We start from the raw sequence: 21,820 nt of genomic DNA, 5'->3' as shown, positions 1-21,820 counted from the left end.
AACAGATTGCTGAGGCACATCATATTTTTAGCTTTCTGAATCATTTAAACTTTTTGAATTTTAGAGGAATTCCAAAGGCTTCATAATAAAATCAGCTTTCTAAAAACAAGTATATAAGGAGTTACATTCAAATTCTTCTTGATGAAAAATTCCACATCCACTGGATAGATATGTACCCTTTGTCTCTACATTCTGCATTCTAACTACTTGATGCAACGTTACCTATCTCCTGTCTCCTTTCTGATAATTTTAACATACACAAATCTTAGTAAACTTTCCACCAAGTGATGAATGCTCATAGGGAAGTTGGGGGTTCTGCCTGCTAGACCCTTATATCTCTGGCTCCTTTTCTGAAACCAAGAAAATTTTTATTTCTAAAAATAATGAACAGCATCTTACATGTATTCTTTTTCAAGGGAATCTCTTCAAAACTCTAAGCATTTGCCTGTGTTCCCTGAGACACTGTCTGTGGGGGCTGAGCTTATTGGAGCTCACTTAGACAATAAACAACACAAAGTTGGGCTCCTTTAGCACAGACAATGTCTCAACTCTATACTACTTTTTGACGTTCTCTGAAACACTAACCAGTACAGGTTTTCAAATGTGGTTAGTGCATCACTTCCCACAACATGATCTGGGATGCTTGGTAAGAATGCAGTCATTCCCCAGACCTATAGAATCACAGTCTCTTTGGCTAGAATCCAGAAATCTGAAGTTTTAATAAGCTCCTCAGGTAATTCTTCAGCACACCTACATTTGACAGCATATAAAGTTTTTGCAACTTATTTCAAATTGTATCTGCCATAAAGGTAATGTAACCACACTGGCTTTTAGAAAAGAAAAACCTTTCATCCACCCAACAATTGCTTTTGTTTTATGATGTTCTTTCTAATATTTGTCCATATACACATTCTTTCACATAATTAGAATCACAACATATGCACACACTATGTGCACTTCCTCAGTATTTTATCATGAGCTATTTTTCATGCTCTTTGACTTTATAATTGATTACCTTTCATGCTTACATAACACTGCTTCAGGCAGATGTGCCATAATTAACCACATGAAAGAGTTAGGATTGTAGTTTTTTCCAAATTGGTTTCAGTAATTTGTCCTAGTAATTTCAATGATGTGATTTCAAAGTGAGCTCTCTCACAGACCAAAGGAGTGGGGGTACCTTTAAGCAACCATTATTCCAGTGACATGGGGGTTTTGATATCATTTTAAAGGTCATATTAGAACTGAGCACTGAATGGCCAGGGTAGATAGGCTCGCTCTAGGGGGGCTTCGAGTCCCAATATGAAGGATGATGAACAGAGCATGTGGAAAGAAAAGTGAGGCATGGTGTCCCATCCTGCTAATGGAGACACACTAGTACGCTCTTCTTGAGTCTACTCTGTGACTTACCCTCCCTAATGGCTAATAATTTTTAATATCTCAGTGTAGAGATCTTCCAGTTGTCTCCCAATGCTTTCCTTTTCTATTTTGGTAATAGAACTTAATATTTTTAGCTATGTTTCATTTCTTGAATGTACCTAAGTTCTGGACTATAAAATGTCAAAGGAATTTTCATGTGCAACTTCCAGAATATACCTTTAAATGGAGAGGTTATGCCTTTCTTTGCTCTTTGTTGTTCTTGCTGGAGGGAATACAGAAGTGAGGGCTGGAATCTGAGCAATCATCTTGGACTGTTTAGGCCTCATGATGAGAATGAGGAAAAAACAAGAAAGGAATCTAAAACACCATACCACCATAAAGGATTACTTTCCTCAAGACCTTTATGTGACAGAAAAAGAAATTCTATCTAGTTTAACCCACTATAATTTTGTGTTTTCTGTCATGTGCGGCCGAACCAAATTCTAACTTATCCAGGATTCTTCCCTTCCATAAAGTTTTCTTCAACCCTCACAGACTACGTTGTTCCTGCTTTATATTCCCACAACACCTTTGTTCATATTTCCTGCTAGATTCTGAGCCCCTTGAGGCCCAATAGGCACAAATATCCTAGAAACTAGAAACAAACATATGGTAGTAAGCAGAGCAATAGACGCAGCTTTGTATTCTCAGCCTTGGTGACTAATAGAATTCATAGATTGGCTGGCAAGAATGCTTCTCATCTGATTGCCCATTTAAAAAAAAAAAAAGCTTAAAAAAAATCCTAGACCACAATAATTTAAACATTGGGGGATGGGAATTGGGAACTATCTTTTAAAGGCTCCCCCAGGTGATTCTGGACCCTACCAGGCAAAGGTTGACAAAATGGCACTTGGAAATCCTGTAGAAGACTGTCAGGATTTTCCTATCAACAATCCATTTTTCTTTCCTCTTCATGTCCCTTAGGAGCCCATGGTTTAATGCCTTTCCAAGTTCAAGCTTACTCTAAATGCTGAACTCCTTGAGAATAGCTCCCAACACATAGATAAAAGGGTGGAGAGAGAGATTGAACTGGGGGGTTTTATATCAGTTATAAGTATGGAAACAATTTCATTTTTTTCCAAAGTAGTTATCACCATCTGTAACTATATTGTTTATTTCCTTGTTTATTTTCTCCTCACCAACCCCTGCTGTGAGAAGCTCCAGGACAATAGAAACCTTGTCTTTCTTTCTTGATTCATGATTCCTTATGCCCAACACTGTGTCTTGCAATGTAGTACACACTCACTAAGTATTTGTGGAATTAATTAAATAAAAGCTACACTTTGTTGAACGCCTGCTATGTGCCACTGTATCTGGCATTTTATATGATTATCTCAATGAATCCTCATGAGAACCTTGTAAATAGGTGTTATCATCTTTAACTAGTGAAAAATCTGGAGACTTAAAGAAGTGAAGTAACTTATCCAAGGCAGCCCAGCAAGTTAGCAAAAGAGTTGACATTTGAACTCAAGTCTCTTTGCCTCCATCGTGTTTTACCATGTTTCCCTTGCTGACAAACAATTCTGGAATAAAATCTGCCTCAGCTGGAATTCACAAATTGATGGAACTCTCTTCCACCAGATGTGGAAGCCTGACTTAGCTTAGGGTAAAAGAAAACATGAAAGGAAGCTGCAAGATTAAAGGGGCCATCAACTCATCCCTAATTTTGTCACCACCTTCCAGAGCACAGTGGTGGACTTCCAAATTTTCCCTCCTGGGACTATCACTCCCTACCCGTTCTTGTAGAGACCTTTGAAGCCAAGTGGTTCTCTCTGCTGCCAGCAATCACAGTAGTGCATTGGATGCAGTGTTGGGTCCCGGACTGGTTGCACTAGTCAACAGGACAGTCAGAGCCTTCACATGGATTTTTCTAAGTGGATATGGAGGGACAGCTTTCCTTCCCTCATCAAAAATGATTCTCTAAGAAGTGACTTTGGAGACACACATGGCCATGTTTCCTCTCTCTGGGGTAAGGCACATCTCTGGTAGGAGTGGGTGACACCAACACAGAAGCAGAGGAAGGAAGACAGAGAGAGAATCCAGAGTCTTTGGTTCCAGTCACCACAGAGTTTTTCTTCATACCTGCCTATACTGGTTCTTGAGCCAGTTACCTAGCTCAAGCATTTATTCCTCAATGGTGGTAGGTTTTTATTTCTTGCATATTAGTCTTGACAATCACAGGGACATGTAAAGAGTCTCCTTCATGTGGTGCAAGGAGCCAGTCAACTCTTGAAACTCTGAATATTGCTTACAATGTGCATTTTTTACCTCTAGTGATACTGTAAAGAATAATGTTTAAGAATTTCTGCAAGTTTGGGGATCAGACATAATTAGAAAAGAGTCCTGCTCCATCATTCTGGAACTGTGTGACATAGGGCAAGTAACTTCAGCTCTCTGAACCCGTTTTCTGGACAATAAGAATTATAATTATACATATCTCACAGGATTTTTTGGAGGATTAATGATTGTGCACAACACTGGAGGCATATTATGAGCAGTAGTTGTGTCCTGGTGTTTCCCTCTTCCCTTTCAGCGATGGCACACAGCATCCCCCTCGCCACTCTGTTTTATAATGTCTCTGGGACACTTCCAGGTTGCTAGAACAAGGCCAACCCTGAGAACATGATTGGGAGGGAAATAAATTTGTCTTACTCACGTGTTTACCTGCCCCAGTGTTGGCTTTTTTTCTTCCTTAAGATGTGATGGTATAATTGTTGGGAGAGTAGTAGCCACTACCACCTCCTGACACTTGTATAAAGCCAACCAGAACAATTTGCTTTCCCATTTGAGTTTCATGAAAAACACAAGGTGAAGAAACAGAGACCCAGAGAAGAGCCATTGACTTGTCTCACATCAAACAGTTCTTCCTTGTTGGAAGAGCAGAACTCAGGTCTGCCAGGAAGAAGTTCAACTTTGTACAGGTGTAGAATCATAAGACATTAGTTATGAAATATTCAGACATTTTCTTAAAATGCCTAATATAAAGCTGAGGTGTACTTGTTCTAAACTTCTTTGTACAAACAAATTGTACTCTTTGAGTGAATTAGGAAAACACAGAAAAGTCCCAAATTCTTCCATAAGTACTCTCTTTCTGTAACTTCTTCTGTGAAAATATAGTTATGCATGTATTTTTCCTAATTATAAATAGATTTATTGTTATTTTCTGCTTATAAGAGTAACAATGATTACTGGAAAAAACTCAGAGTAGTAAATGCCATAAAAATTAAAAATTACTGTAGTCCAGGCTTCATAATTAATCATAGTTCATTAATCATTTTGGTTCACGTATTTCAGCAGATTCTTTCATGCATATATGCACACAGTTACAAAAACGAGATGGAACTTAAGATACAACCCCTTGTAGACTCTCTCTTTTCATGTAATATGACGTAAACACTTAACCTGTGACACAGATTTTCCTCTACACTATGTTTTCTAAAACTTTTTGTTATGGTAATTTCAAACTATACAAAAATAGCATAAGCATTGTAATAAACTTCCTGTACCTATTACCCACATTCAGCAACTACCAAGTATATACCCCCTACACACTTTACTCAATGGATTTGGTGGTGGGTATTATGAAGGGCATGTATTGCATGAAGCACTGGGTGTGATGCATAAACAATGAATTTTGGAACACTGAAGAAAAATTTTTAAAAAGCAAATTGTAAATATTATTTTATCCATAAATATTCAGTATATATCTCTAAAAGATTAGGACTCCTTTTTTGACTTCTTCTTTGCCAGTTTGAATACTTTTTATTTCTTTTTGTTGTCTGATTGCTGTTGCTAGGACGTCTAGGAATATGTTGAACGACAGTGGCGAGAGTGGACATCGTTGTCCTGGTCCTGATCTCAAAGGGAAGGTTCCCATTGATAATAATATTCATTGTGAGTTTTTCATAGATAGGTCTCTTTTAAAAAAAGAAAAAGATTTATTTATTTGAGAAAAAGATCACAAGTGGGAGGAACCTAGAGAGAGAGAATCCAAGTTCTGAGCTCAGAACCTGATATGGGGCTCAATTTCAGAACCCTGAGTTCACAACCTGAGCCAAAACCAAGAGTTGGATGCTCAACCAACTGTGCCACCCACGTGCTCCAAGATTAGAGCTCTTTTAACTAACTGCAATCATTCATATGTACCATCAAATATCCAGTGTTCAACTTCCCCAATTGTCTCATAAATGACTTTAAAAAAAATTACATGTTTCAAACAGGATTTATGCAAGGTCTACTTACTGCATTTGTTTCAGATATTTCCTAAATCTCTTTTTCTTTATGTATGCCTAATGTCATTTTGTTTTGTTTTGTTTTGTTTGTTAAAGAAGAAGCTAGGTTTGTTTTGTAGAGTGCTTACATTCTGAATTTTGCTGATTGTATCCTCTTGATGTCATTTAACATGTTCCTTTGTGCCCTAAATTTTCTAACAATTAGTAGTTAGATCCAGAGTTTTGATCAGAATATTTCTTAGGTGGTGGGTTGTATTTACACCAGGAGGTACTAGTCTAGAACACAACTTGTAATGGTTGACTCATATAGATAGACTATAATTTCTTTAACCAATCACTTACTATTGGAATTTAAATTGTTCCTTACATGTATCATGATTACCAGCACTGATACCACAGCCTTTTGGCCAAAACAAATTCCTTTCTTTAGACTAGATTCCTATAAATAAACGCAGAGCCAGCGCTCAAAATATATGACCTTTGAGAAGGTTCCAAGGAGTTAAACTTTCTAAGAGGTTCTCTTGATAACTCCAAACTAGGCCACGGCATAAAGGCTGGCTGGGTTCAAGGCTAAGTGGGAGTACATCTCACTCTAGTGAGGTTGCTCTTACTTTGCTTTACCGTGGCCTAAACCAGTGACTAGTGCAAAGCCTGCCTATCAATCTGGGGTCCATCATGGCAGATGCAGCCACCCTCTACCCTCACCCTAGGCACCCCTTCTTCATGGGGGAGCTGCCCACACATTGGTCTCAGCACCCATGTGGAGTAAAGGGCTGCCAGGCCAGAGGAGACTGTCTGGGATCATTTCCTTGGATCCCTTGTTAGGACTATAATGCCTTGATTCTGGGTTTACAACTTCTTGTGAGACTTGTACTTAGCTCCTCCCATGTGATACCCTTGTCGTACTCAAGGAGTCAGTGTACGAGGCTGGCCTGAGTTTCCTTCACAACTTTTGTTGGGAATCAAGATGTTTGAATAATTCTGGAATCTTTAGTAGCTCTATCTCTATTCTAGTTTGAACGAGAAGGGAGGCAGAGAAAACCCTCCTAGCTCCATACTGGAAGTGTTGAACTTTGTCATATAATGGTGCAGGCCCATGACAAGTAGGGGTACAGCAGGCCAGCTTCTGACTCCCCTTGCCCTGAGAAGGCAATTCAGAGCACTGATGAATCCAGAAGCACTATGTACTTGCAAAGTGTCTGACTACAAAGTCAAGAAGACCCAGCAGGTGACTTTACAGAGCTAAGTAGAAGCAACGTGAGCACAGGCCCTGTGCTCCCAATACCCCAGTCTTGGGCAGAACCACACTTGCAACAAGTGGGTAAATGTCAGGGAAGACCCAGAAATAGATAAAGATGCTGAAGATAAATGAAGTTGATAATAGAGGCCACCGATTCAGAATACTGATTTCTGCTGCCCTGAGGGGAAGGAACACTAGAGCCAGCCTTTGTAACAGTCCAGCCTTGTTTAGCTTATCAAATCTGGCTAGAGCAAAAGCCCCAGGATCCACCCACTTCATCAGAAACAAGTCTGAACAAGTCAGGCACTGTGTGCTCAGATACCCAGGCATTTTGACAGTTCAGTTCTGACCACCAGCCAAATGTAAATTGAGAATGCCAAGTCATCCATCTTGGGTTAGCCACGTGTGAGGTTAATGCCCCATCTTCCTGAAGCACACAAAGGGCCATTTGAGCAGGAAAGTCCCACCACCTCCTGCTGAAACACATAGCCTGCATTTGGATCATCTTTCTGAACAGCATCTTGGTTTGGAAGGCACAGCTGTTGCCGAGATCCCTGAATATAGCCTGCTGTTCTCTGTGAAAGCTAGGGTAGATTAGTGTGGTTAAGTTGAGATGCAGTAAAACCCTCCAGCCTGCCCCTCCTCCAAATAGCCAATCTGCTGGCAGCCAGATGCTGATGTTTGCCCAATTATCCATGTCTGCTTGCAAATGGGAAAAGCTGGGTGGTAGTTGAACTCATCATATGACCTTAGGAACATCAATACCCCTCTCAGGAGCTTGGTTCCACTGACTCTGGACAGGAACAGGCGCTACTTCATACAGGAAAGTCCCCTTGGGAATGAGCACTTAGCACTTCTGATCCTGGGAGTGTAGTGATGGACAGAAGTGGCCTTCCTTGACTCGACTCCCAGAGGTGTGGCTTTTAGAGAATTCCATGAAACATGAGACATGGACCAAGAACAGATTTAGAGTCAGGTTTATGCCTCTAACAGCTGTGGTTTTCAAATTCTTTCAGATTGAAGAAGTTGAAACAACAGCTGCACATTTATTCCTTGTTCTGGGGATGGGAGGTGGTGGAGGCAAATATGATGGAGACACAAAGGCCATGACTATTTTCTTCTTCAATAAACCCCAAATTATGTGTTGGCTCCCATAAAATAAGATGGAAAGTGATTTGGAATTAGGTTCCCCCAACCCCTGTGACTTTTCAAATTCAGATTAATATTTTTGCTGGAAGATGCCCCAGGCTCATAATGTTTCAAGAAACCTTAAAGTTATCTAGTCTACATATAGGAACTGCATGGTCCTCCTGTGTCATTCCACATGCTTACATCCATGACACACATTGTTAGTCACAGAGCTCTAGCCACTTTCAAACATTCATTCTCATCACAGAGGTGGTCCAGGCAGTCTCTAGCAATGATACAGCGCAGACACTCAAGGTAAACTCATTTGCCATCCCCAATCTAGTCCAACTTATGCATTTTACACATGGAAAACTGAGGGCCAGAGAGGGGAAAAGTCTGCCCAGTCACACAGTGAATCGGTGTTATTTGTGGAAAGCTAAATAAAGGGCGTAGAATTCTTAGAAACGTCAAGCAAAATATAGGCCACTGCTTATTTACCTATTGTGTTGTATTTTTTTCTGTTTTCCTAGATTCATTGAACTGTTTATCTAAATTTCGAGGACTTTTTTTCCTAATATAAAAGCAATGTATCTCTATAGAAATACAAATAAACAAAACAAAAAACCCACTCAAAAGCAGCACCCACACATGAAATTACTGTGTCAAGCCATGGTCTATAGACCTTTCCTACATGTATGTATACATTTATCCACATATCTATACTTTTATATGGGAGTAAATCAACTTTTCTTTTTAGAGCTCCTGGTCACAAGAAATTCTTAATGAAAGCAATGCTTCAGTTTATACCCTTGATTGGACCCATCGTGTACATATTGTTTTATGACCTGGTTTGAGTAAATGTTCAATTGTAATGTCTAAATATTCATGGAAATTTCGTTGTTAGACACTTAGACTATTACAAGTTTTTTGCTACTCTAATATCCACTATAAATTTTTGCTCACAGGCTTGTTTTCTTTAGGGCAAACATATTTTAAAGGCTCTTGACGCACATTGACAAATTGCTCTCCAATAGAGATGGAAGTGGGAGGCTAGCAGGGTCTCTGAAGTACGTTTTTTAACAACTTTACCCACACAAGATCTCATTATTTCTGTTGCTCTTTTATTCTCCTGTTGGTATGCTTTGTGTGTCAAGAGAGAGTGTAGAATTTCCAAAGGTAAAATCACATCTTTGCAGTTCCTAGGGTAAGAGACATGACTGAACACATAATAATGAATTAACATTTACTGAAAATTTACCAAGTGTCAGGTGTCAGGCATTAACTCAAAGGGTTGACAGCAACCCATCTTGTAGGGAAAGTTCAAAAGGGTTGAGTAACTTGCCTGATGCTTCATGGAACCAAGCTTGGTTAAGTCTGACCTGCACACCAACCCCTTTGCCATGCTGTCTCCACATAGTCACTACAAGTAAATATTTGTATGTGGACTGATGGATTATTTTCCTTTGGTAGGACAGACCTGAGCAACTCAGAAGGGAACAGCCATAAAAATAGGCTAAAAACACAATCTTAGTTCTCCTAGTCAGCCCTGACTGGAATAGCCCCTGTGGATTTCAGCAATGTTTAAGCTGGGTTTGAGGGTATGACCTGAGGTAGTATTTTTATTAAGGATTTCTTATGACTGGGAACTCAAAGAAGTTAACTTGAATTATCCCATATAAAAATATAGCTACCCAAGTTTATCAGTGGCATTTCCTTTTTATAGTGTTTGGTGCTAATAATAACCCCAAACTCCTCAACCCAACTTTCCAGCTTTTTAAAAGAACAGTACTTATAAGAATGTCTGAATAATTGTGACTGGAGGGATTTATTCCATGCAGTGTTTCCTGTGGTTTCTCTGGAGAAAGCAAAGGGCTTGGGAGTTGGTGGCTATGTACAGTCTCTGTGCTGCTTCAGGGATCTTGTGAGTGAGAGCCAGAGAGGGGCTTCTAAGGAAGTGAGAGGGGATGTGAGGTAAGAGGAGGAGAGAGGCATGAGGATTTTCACAGAGAACTCAGAATAAATCAGGTTATCTTCTTGGATTCCAGGGAGCTGAGTAAGAACACTGGGCCCCTTTCTCCCTTTTGTTGTCCTCTGGACAGTGCTGTTCTTGTAAGGCCAGCACCTGGTGTCTGATAGAACCTGAGAAGGGATTGTCACCTCTTAGAGAACGAAAGGTCTTGGCAAAGCAGAAAGTGATTTTACAAACCAAATGTTCTCTGAAGGTTTCCAGCTGTCGTCTGCTTCAACATCTTCTACATGTCTGCTGGGTGAGGCCCTCTCCCTGCCACAGCACCTGTGGAACAATTTTCCATGTTTCAAGGTTCTCTCCTTTTGAAAAAACTATTTTTGGAGATATAATTTACATATAATAATAGGTACTCATTTTAAGTGCACATACACTAGATAAACTCTGATGAATGTGGGCACCCATACAACCACCACCACCCCATCACCTCAAAAAAATTCTTATCTGCTCCTTCCAGCCAATCCTCTCCCCCCAGACTCCACTCTAGGCCACCACTGATCTACTTTCTATCACTGCAACTTAGTTTTGCCATTTCCAAAATTTCACATAAATTGGATCATAAAGTATGTACTATCTTGGTCATGACTTCCTTCACTAGACTAAAATTTTTGAGATTCATCAGTGTTATTGCATGTATCAACAGTTCTTTTGCATTGTGGATAATATACTATTGCATGGATATATCACAATCTGTCTAGCCATTTGAGTTTGCTTCTTTTGATTATCATGAATGAAGTTGTTATATGTATTCATGTAAAAATCTTTTTGTGGATATATGCATTCATTTCTCTTGGGCAAATATCTTGGAGTGGAATTGCTGGGTCATAAAATAAGTGTGTGTTTAACTTAGTAAAAACCTGCCAAATAGTTTTCCAAAGTGGAGTAACTGAAAGTTCCAGTTGCTTCGCACCCTCACCAATATTTGGTTTTGGCTATCCCTTCAAGTTTAGTCACTCTCAGTGGTATCAAATAGCATCTCATAGTGCTTTTAATTTTCATTTCCCTTCTAACTAATCATGTTGAATATCTCTTCATGTGCTTACTGGCTATTCATACGTCACTTTTTTTGAAGGGTTTGTTAAAATCTTCTGTCCATTTTTCTTTAATTGAACTACCTCTCTTTATTGACTTTCCAGAGTTCTTTTTTTTTTTTTTTCAGAGTTCTTTTTATATTCTGGTTAAAAGTCTTTTATCTGATATTTGTGTTGCAAATATTTTCTCCCCGTATTGTGGCTTGCCACTTCAGTTTCTTAGTAGTGTCTCTCAAAGTGCAGTGGTGTTTTATTTGGGGAAGTCTAATTAGTTTTTCCTTTTATTAAACTTTTGTGTCTTGTCCATGAAATCTTTGCTTACCTCAAGGTTGTGAATATTTTCTCCTATGATTTCTTCTAGAAGTTTGTAGTTTTAGCTCTATGATTTATTTTGAAGCAATATTTGTATATAATGTGAGGTAAAAGCCAAAATTCCTTTTTTTTTTTTTTCATACAGATATCCAGTTGTTACATAAATGTGAGTTGACTTCCAGTCCTGCTACTCTCTGGCTATGACCTTGGACAAAGACTTAATCTCTCTGAGGGTCCATTTCTTTATCTGTAAAATGGGATAAATCGGGGCACTTTATTTTCCTTCAAATGATATATATAAAAGATTTGTAATTGTGTTTGGTACAGTAGATCATAACTGAACTGTTATTATTCCTGGTCTGAATACTAACATCCATTATATTTACAAAGCTATTTTCCATTTATAAAGCCCACTTTTCCTCCATATCAGTCTTTAAGACTCCTAAGAAAACTGCTGGTGAGTCATCTTTACACTTCATCTGTACTCAGTAGAAATTGTAGGTAGAACTGTGGCTTCCTGAAGGGCAGAGGTTGTGTTTATTCTTCTTTGTATTCTCCCCAGTGCCTAGATTGTGCTGGCTATACACACTAGATACTGTGATTTCACTTAGTGGGACAAAAATTTATCTAAGCTCTTCTTCAAGTCAGTCATGTTTCTAGTTTTTTCTATCATCTCTCTTTCCCTCCACAGAGATCTCATGAGTTCTAAAGACCTTTGATGATCAACCCATGACTTCCACATCCCACCTTCTATTTGGCTTGCTTCAGTCTTCCTGTTCCCAACACCCTCACCCTAAAACGTTTAAAACCACACTCATTGGTGGTATCCTAATCAAAGCTCTTTGGATGCAAAAACAGAAACTCACTCAAGTTAGTTCAAGTAGAGGCAGTGTTAACTGAAAGGCTATAAGGGGACAATCACACAAGTGAAGGGTAAGAGAAACAGGGGAGCTTGGAGAACAGCTTGCTTGAATTGAGTGACCAAGGACAGCCCTCTCTTTTATTCTATATAAAAGCATGTGAAATGAAGTCTGGCTCTGTTTGAATAGAACCTGGTGTGAGAAGTCTTTTCCAGTAGATGAAACAGCTTGTGTAAAGACAGGAAGATAGAAATGGCTATTCTCAAATACTGCTTGGCACTATGTTTATTTGGAAATCCAACTCACCTTCCCAACTGAATTCTGAATATTAACTTGATATTCTATTTCTTAACATTACTTTAAAATAAAATGATAATAATAATAAGAAGAATTACCATCATCACCACCATCACCATTACCGTCATCACCACCATGAGAACTATGTTTAACAATTACATGCTAAGTACAGTACTAGATGCTTTTCTATACTTGTTTTTTTCCTAATCCTCAAAAACTTTTGAAATTTTATAGCTGAGGAATTTGAGTCTCAGGGAAGGTGTGTTCTTTAACTTGACCAAAGTGATTACTTAGAAGACACAGACAGGGGAAAGACAAACCCTACAAAGATCTGCTGATTCCCAAAGTCCCTTAATCTTGAAGCTCAAGGCCTCTTTAAGAACATGGTTTCAGCTCTTGACTTGCTTGTTGGATGAAAAAGGCTCCCTGTGATTGGTATTGGAAATTCTCCCCAACCCCTTCCCAGTCATCTGTAACTATTAAGTTGTTAGTGCAGTCCTGAACTAAGGATCTTTAATGATGACTTTGTCTATCATGAAGGTTTCTAGCTCTTTAAAAGACAGAAAATCATTATTTCTTCTGATAAGCCCTTCTTCAAATGGGATCTTAATCCTCAAACCTGACGGAATATTGACACTGGGAGGAAGTCATTGCTCAGCCCCAGTTAGCACTGCTAATCTTTGGGCAAACTGCTTCTTTTCAAGTCATTTCCTTGAGTTGGCTTTCTGTGTAAAGAACTTGATTACAGAGAATGCATGGGAAGGGCTTTGCTACTGATACTGATCAATAACCTTCAAGGCAGGGAGGAAATGACAGGCTTAAGTGGTCCCTGGTGACCCTCTTGAGCCAAATGCACTTTCAAGATATGTACAACAATGGCTTTTTAAACCCAGATCCGTATTCAGAGAAAAATATTAATTTGTGCATTTGTTGCAGTCTCTGAGATGGAATCTTTGGGCCAGCAAAAGAAACTGTCTCATCTCCATTCTCTGACTCATGGTCCCCGTATACCATAAAATGACTCAGTCTGTAAAAGAAGAAGCAGGGTTATGGACAAGGACTGTGGCCCAGGAAGTAATATGAATCACTCCAATGTGGTACATGGGGCACCACCCCTTGTTAGCATTAAATTCCAACTCTGCCCTGCGCTCAGCATCCCCTCCCACTGTCTGCTCTGGTGATTTGTCTACCATACAGTTTCATAAACATAGCTCTGAGTTTGTTGCTAAGACCAATTATTGGCACCTATATAACTCTTTGTAGTTAGCAAGGCATTCTGAATCATTTATCAATCCACCCATGCATTCATTCAGTGAAAACATACTTGGTAATAATAGTAATATTATGGGCCCACCATGGGACAAACATTGTGCCAGACATAGAAGGTATAGTGATAATCAAAAGAGTCATACAGTCATGGTCACTGCCATTATGGAGTAGGTAGTCCAGGGCAGAGTTTTTGTTTGTTTGTTTGTTTAAACGATTCAGTGAAATTCAGTTGAATTGTGATATAAAAGGTATTTCTTACTGAGGATCATGGTTAAAAACACAGAAACACACTGGTTTAGTGAAGGGTATTGTCAAAGATTCCTCTAACTACCCTCCTCACAGTCACTGGAGAGTTCATGGAGTCTCATGCAGGAGACAGAAAATATTACTATTCTTACTTGTAATAATACACATCAGGCATTGTACCTTGCAGGGTAAAACAAAGGTTATCAAACACATGTGTCTTAGCCTTCAATCCTTTTGAGACTCTGTATTACCCTCAGGATGAAGGCTCAACATCTTGGCCAAGAGGATCTTGTTTCCCTCTCTCTCTCTCTTTACCACTATTCATACTGTTCACCTTCATCCTTCTCAAATGCCCTTCTGATCCCAGCTGCCTGGAAATACCTCCTCACCTTTGAACACTCAGGTTAAGTGTCACTTCTTCTGTGCCTTTGCTTCTTGTTTGGTCTTTCACTGTCACATCTCCTTATATATTCTGGTTAAGGCACCCACCACACTCAATAAGGTGCTGATGGTAGGCAGGGCTTATCAGGTGGTCTCATGATCCAGACCTGGAACCCCATGTTCTGGATATTGCAATTGGTTCAAGGATGGCATACAATCCAAGCAAGGCCAGTCACAGTCTGTGAGCCTTTTGTGTTAAGACAGTTCAAGTTGGGTCCCCAAATGGTCATGAATATACAACGTCTAACTTAATAACACCCTTATTTGTCTATAACATATCTCCTACTGTACTGTAAATTCCCTCAAGCAGAGACTGTTCTTTGATTTAAAAAATATGTGTGTATGGCTTTGTGTGTGTGTAAAAGTAACATATTCTCTTTGTAGAAAAGTGAGGGATAATTTGCTATAGAAAAATTTTAAAACACACAAAAACATTGTTAAACACCTGTAATCCCCTCTCTCCCAAAGACATTCTTTAAAAGATTATTTATTTATTTATTTATTTATTTATTTTAGACAGACAGAAAGAGAAAGAGAAGGGGCAGATGGGGAAGGAAAGGAGAAAGAATTTTTTTTTTTAAGATTTTGTTTATTTATTTATTTGACAGACAGAGATCACAAGTAGGCAGAGAGGCAGGCTTAGAGAGAGGAGGAAGCAGGCTCCCTGCCGAGAAGAGAGCCCGATGCGGGGCTCGATCCCAGGACTCTGGGATCATGACCTGAGCCAAAGTCAGAGGTTTTAACCCACTGAGCCACCCAGGAGCCCCGGGAGAAAGAATTTGAATCGACTCTGCACCAAGTGTGGAGCTCAATGTGGGCCTCGATCCACGACCCTGAGATCATCCGAGAGTCGGATGTGTAACTGACTGAGCCACCCAGAGGCCCTTCCCAAAGACATTTTAACAATCTTTTTATAATTCAGATACACACAAAACTCACATTTTGCATAAGTACAATATAATTGAACATATGACTTTATAACTCCATTTTTTTCACTTATGTGATACACTGTGAACACTCTCCCATCTAATTAGCTGTTTTTCCTCATGATTTTTCTTGGCCATCAATTATTCTTAGTCAAGTAGAAAAGGTGTCATGGGCAATTCATCAAAACTCTATTGGAGGGGGAGGAGTCAAGATGGCGGAGGAGTAGCAGGCTGAGATGACATCAGGTAGTAGGAGATCAGCTAAATAGCTTATCAAACCATTCCAAACACCTATGAATCCAACAGGAGATTGAAGAGAAGAAGAGCAGCCATTCTAGAAACAGAAAATTGACCACTTTCTGAAAGGTTGGACCCGCGTAGAAGTGAATCTGAAGCGACAGGAAGATAGACTGCAGGGGGAGGGGCTGGCTCCCAGCAAGTGGCGGAGTAAAAGAGCACAAAATTGGACCTTTTAAAAGTCTGCTGCACTGATGGACATTGCTCCAAGGCTAAGTGGGGCTGGAGCCCTCACAGGGACAGCATGGTCTTGGGTCCTGCAGGGTCACCAAAGGATCAGGGGTGTCTGAGTATTGCAGAGCTTACAGGTATTAGAGCAGGGATGCCAGCTACAGAGATGGAGCTGAGGAGTGAGCTCTCAGCTTGGGGTTACCTTAAACATGATCTGTGGCACAGTCAGACCACTGCTCTTTGAGCAGGGACTCCGCAAGTGGCAGCTCCAGGGACAGCTCCCTGGAAAAGTGGCAGTGATCTGCTGGGGATGGGGACTTCAGGTGAGGCTGTGTGCCAGAGACAGAGACGCTGGGTTGCAGACTGGGTGAGCTCGGCGTGTAGCTGGAGGCCAGGGAGATGGGAGTGATTGAGCGCTTTTCTTTAAGGGCACACTGAGGAGTGGGACCCTGAGTTCTCGGCTCCTCTGGGCCAGAAATTGGGAGGCTGCCATTTTCATTCCCATCCTCCAGAGCTCTACAGAAAGCATCCAGTGAATAAAAGCTCCCAAGAGTGAACCTGAGCAGGTTACTTAGCTTGGGCCCTGGCAAGGGCAGTGTAATTTCGTCTCTGGCAAAGACACTTGAAAATCACTGCAACAGGCCCCTCCCCCAGAAGATCAGCAAGAAATACCGCCCAGACCAAACTCACTTATCAAGGAGAACAGCAGAATTCCAGAGATTCCAGAGAAAGCAAAGCATGGAATTCATGTCTTTCTCTCCATGATTCTTTGGGTTGTCAAAGTTAATTAATTATTTTATTTTTATTTTTTTTCTTATTCTAATTTGTTTTTAACTTTTACTCTTTCCTCCTTTAACGTTTTTTAACTAGTTTATCTTAACAATACCTTTCATAAAAATTTTTTTTGAACCTTCATTATTATAGTCATATTTTATCCCTCATTGTATCTAACTTTACTTTTTGTGTACACATAGGATCTTTTCTTCTAAAAAATGTTGGGATACAACTTCTTCTAATAGATCAAAATATACCCTAAATCTAGCACAGGGCTTAGTCTCTAGCCTGAACAAATTCTCTCCACTTTCTTTTTCTTTCTTTTCCCAACCAACTTATCAACTCCTTTTTTAGAATTTTTTAAAAATTTTCATCTTTACAGTCATATTCCATCCCTTCATTGTGTTACACTTATTTTTGTGTGTGTGTGCATGTGCATGTGCATATGTGTGTGTTTCTTTCCTTAAAATTTTGGGAGGTAGTTTCTTCTAGAGACCAAAGTACTCCCCAAATTGAGTGGGTGGCTCTGTTCTGTTCACCAGGCCAATATCTATATTTTCTTTCTTTCTTTTTTTTTTTAAATTAAAAATTTTTTTTGAACTTCTTTTTACCCCTTTTATTCCCCCCCTCCACAATTTGGGGTCTCTTCTGATTTTGTTAACTCATATTTTTCTGAGGACTTTTCCACACTTTTAGTATTTCATCCTCTCCTTCATATATTCTTATCTGGATAAAATGATAAGGTGGTAAAACTCACCACAAAAAAAAAAAAAAAAAAAAAAAAAAAAAAGAATAAGAGGCAGTATCAAAGGCTAGAGACAAAATCAATATGGACATTGGTAATATGTCATACCTAGAGTTCAGAATGACGATTCTCAAGGTGCTAGCTGGGCTCAAAAAAAGCATGGAAGATATTAAAGAAACCCTGTCTGGAGAAATAAAAACCCTTTCTGGAGAAATAAAAGAGGTAAAATCTAACCAAGTTGAAATAAAAAAAGCTATTAATGAGATGCAATAAAAAATGGAGGCCCTTACTGCTAGAATAAATGAGGCAGAAGAGAGATTTAGTGATATAGAAGACCAAATGACAGAGAATAAAGAAGCTGAGCAAAAGAGAGACAACAACTACTGGGCCATGAGGGGAGAATTCGAGATATAAGTGATACCATAAGACGAAACAACATTGGAATAATTGGGATTCCAGAAGAAGAAGAAGAAAGAGAGAGGGGAGCAGAAGGTATATTAAAGAGAATTATTGTAGAGAACTTCCCTAATATGGCAAAGGGAATAAGCATCAAAATCCAGGAAGTGCAGAGAATTCCCCTCAAAATTGATAAGACTAGGTCTAAACCCTGTCATCTAATAGTAAAACTTAACAAGTCTCAGTGACAAAGAGAAAATCCTGAAAGCAGCCCAGGACAAGAAGTCTATAACATACAATGGTAAAAATATTAGATTGGCAGCAGACTTATCCACAGAGACCTGGCAGGTCAGAAAGAACTGGCATGATATATTCAGAGCACTAAATGAGAAAAACATGCAGCCAAGAATACTATATCCAGCTAGACTATCATTGAAAATAGAAGGAGAGATTAAAAAGCTTCCAGGACAAAAAACAAACAAATAAACAAAAAAATCTAAAAGAATTTGTAAACACCAAACCAGCTCTACAGGAAATATTGAAAGGTGTCCTCTAAGCAAAGAGAGAGCATAAAAGTAGTGGACCAGAAAGGAACAGAGACAATACACAGTAACAGTCACCTCACAGGCAATACAATGGCACTAAATTCATATCTCTCAATAGCTACCTGGAATGTAAATGGGCTCAATGCCCCAATCAAAAGACACAGGGTATCAGAATGGATTAAAAAAAAACCCAAACCCATCAATATGCTATCTACAGGAAACTCATTTTAGACCCAAAGACACCTCCAGATTTAAAGTGAGGGGTTTGAAAAACAATTTACCATGCTAATGGACATCACAAGAAAGCTGGGTGTGGCAATCCTTATATCAGATCAATTATATTTTAAGCCAAAGACTATAATAAGAGATGAGGAAGGACACTATATCATACTCAAAGGGTCTACCCAACAAGAAGATCTAACATTTTAAATATCTATGCCCGTTATGTGGGAGAAGCCAAATATATAAGCCAATTAATAACAAAATCAAAGAAACACATCGAACAATAATACAATAATAGTAGGGGGCTTTAACACACCCTTCACTGAAATGGACAGATCATCCAAGCAAAAGATCAACAAAGAAATAAAGGCCTTAAATGACATACTGGACCAGATGGACATCACAGATATGTTCAGAACATTCCATCCCAAAGCAACAGAATACATATTCTTGAGTGCACATGGAACATTCTCCAGAATAGATCACATCCTGGGTCACAAAGCAAGTCTCAAATGGTACCAAGAGATTGTGATCATTCCTTACATATTTTTAGACCACAACGCTCTGAAGCTAGAACTCAATCACAAGAGGAAATTTGGGAAGAACCCAAATACATGGAGGCTAAAGAGCATCCTACTAAAGAATGAAAGGGCCAACCAGAAAATTAAAGAAGAATTGAAAAAATTCATGGAAACAAATGAAAATAAAAACACAACACTTCAAAATCTTTGGGACACAGCAAAGACAGTCCTGAGAGGAAAATATATAGTGATACAAGCCTTTCTCAAGAAACAAGAAAGGTCTCAAATACACAACCTAACCCTACACCTAAACGACCTGGAGAAAGAACAACAAAGAAAACCTAAACCCAGCAGGAGAAGAGAAATTATAAAGATCAGAGCAGAAATCAATGAAATAGAAACCAAAAAAACAGTAGAACAAATCAATGAAATAAGGAGCTGATTCTTTGAAAGAATTAATAAGATTGATAAACCCCTCGGCAGACTTATCAAAAAGAAAAGAGAAAGGACCCCAATAAATAAAATCATGAATGAAAGAGGAGAGATCACAATCAACACCAAAGAAATACAAACAATTATAAGAACATATTATGAGCAACTATACGCCAGCAAATTTGACAATCTGGAAGAAATGGATGCATTCCTAGAGAACTACTGCAACTGAACCAGGAAGAAAGAGAAAACCTGAACATACCCATAACCAGTAAGGAGATTGAAGCAGTCATCAAAAATCTCCCAACAAACAAGAGTCCAGGGCCAGACAGCTTCCCAGGGGAATTCTACCAAACATTTAAAGAAGAACTAATTCCTAGTCTCCTGAAACTGCTCCAAAAAGTAGAAATGAAAGGAAAAGTTCCAAACTCATTTTATGAGGCCAGCATTACCTGGATCCCAAAACCAGACAAAGATTCCATCAAAAAAGAGAATTACAGACCAATATCCTTGATGAACACAGATGCGAAAATTCTCACCAAATACTAGCCAATAGGATCCAACAGTACATTAAAAGGATTATTCACCACAACCAAGTGGGATTTATTCTAGGGCTACAAGTTTGGTTCAACATCTGCAAATCAATCAATGTGATACAATACACTAATAAAAGAAAGAACAAGAACCATATGATCCTCTCAATTGATGCTGAAAAAGCATTTGACAAAGTACAGCATCCTTTCTTGATCAAAACTCTTCAAAGTGTAGGGATAGAGGATACATACCTCAATATCATCAAAGCCATCTATGAAAAACCCATAGCAAATATCATTCTCAATGGAGAAAAACTGAGAGCTTTTCCGCTAAGGTCAGGAACACGGCAGGGATGTCCATTCTCACCACTGCTATTCAACATAGTACTAGAAGTCCTAGCCTCAGCAATCAGACAACAAAAAGAAATTAAAGGCAACTAAATTGGCAAAGAAGAAGTCAAACTATCATTCTTTGCAGATGATATGGTACTATATGTGGAAAACCCAAAAGACTCCACTCCAAACCTGCTAGAACTTGTACAGGAATTCAGCAAAGTGTGAGGATATAAAATCAATGCACAGAAGTCAGTTGCATTTCTATACACCAATAACAGGACAGAAGAATGAGAGATTAAGGAGTCAACCCCATTTACAACTACACCCAAAACCATAAGATACCTAAGAATAAACCTAACCAAAGAGGCAAGAATCTATACTCAGAAAACTATAAAGTACTCATGAAAGAGATTGAGGAAGACACAAAGAAATGGAAAAATGTTCCATGCTCATGGATTGGAAGAACAAATATTGTGAAAATGTCAATGCTACCTAAAGCAATCTACACGTTTAATGCAATCCCTATCAAAATCCCACCCATTTTTTTTTCAAAGAAATGGAACAAATAATCCTAAAATTTATATGGAACCAGGAAAGACCTCGAATAGCCAGAGGAATATTGAAAAAGAAAGCCAAAGTTTGTGGCATCACAATTCCAGACTTCAAGCTCTATTACAAAGCTGTCATCATCAAGAGAGTACTGGCACAAAAACAGACACCTAGATCAGTGGAACAGAATAGAGAGCCCAGAAATAGACCCTCAACTCTATGGTCAACTAATCTTTGACAAAGCAGGAAAGAATGTCCAGTGGAAAAAAGACAGTCTCTTCAACAATGGTGTTGGGAAAATTGGAAGCCACATGCAGAAAAATGAAACTGGACCATTTCCTTACACCACACGAGAAAATAGACTCAAAATAGATGAAGGACTTCAATGTGAGAAAGGAATCCATCAAAATCCTTGAGGAGAACACAGGCAGCAACCTCTTTGACTTCAGCTGCAGCAACTTCTTCCTAGGAACATCGCCAAAGGCAAGGGAAGCAAGGGCAAAAATGAACTATTGGGATTTCATCAAGATCAAAAGCTTTTGCACAGCAAAGGTAACAGTTAACAAAACCAAAAGACAACTGACAGAATGGGAGAAGATATTTGCCAACGATATATCAGATAAGGGGTCAGTATCCAAAATCTATAAAGAACTTATCAAAGTCAACACCCAAAGAATAAATAATCTAATCAAGAAATGGGCAGAGGACATGAACAGACATTTCTGCAAAGAAGACATCCAGATGGCCAACAGAAACATGCAAAAGTGCTCCATGTCACTTGGCATCAGGGATATACAAATCAAAACCACAATGAGATACCACCTCACACCAGCCAGAATGGCTAAAATTAACAAGTCAGGAAATGACAGATG

General features: G+C 39.1%; 1 long non-coding RNA gene across 2 annotated transcripts in view; it reads right to left on the bottom strand.

The window, feature by feature from the left end:
- The window catches only part of LOC132028364 (uncharacterized), a 66,730-nt gene that overhangs the window by 26,931 nt on the left and 17,979 nt on the right, over positions 1 to 21,820 (bottom strand). Inside the window, exon 2 of one of the 2 annotated variants that reach the window (XR_009407411.1) lies at positions 10,226 to 10,312. The exons of the other annotated variant lie outside the window; for it this stretch is intronic. This is a non-coding gene — a long non-coding RNA (uncharacterized LOC132028364). The remainder of the gene's footprint in view (positions 1 to 10,225; positions 10,313 to 21,820) is intronic. 2 annotated transcript variants of the gene reach the window in all.

This window comes from Mustela nigripes, chromosome 12 (assembly GCF_022355385.1).
Source record: "Mustela nigripes isolate SB6536 chromosome 12, MUSNIG.SB6536, whole genome shotgun sequence".
NCBI lineage: Eukaryota > Metazoa > Chordata > Mammalia > Carnivora > Mustelidae > Mustela > Mustela nigripes.
The sequence above is the reverse complement of the archived record's forward strand: the minus strand, read 5'-3'. Positions and strand labels throughout refer to the sequence as shown.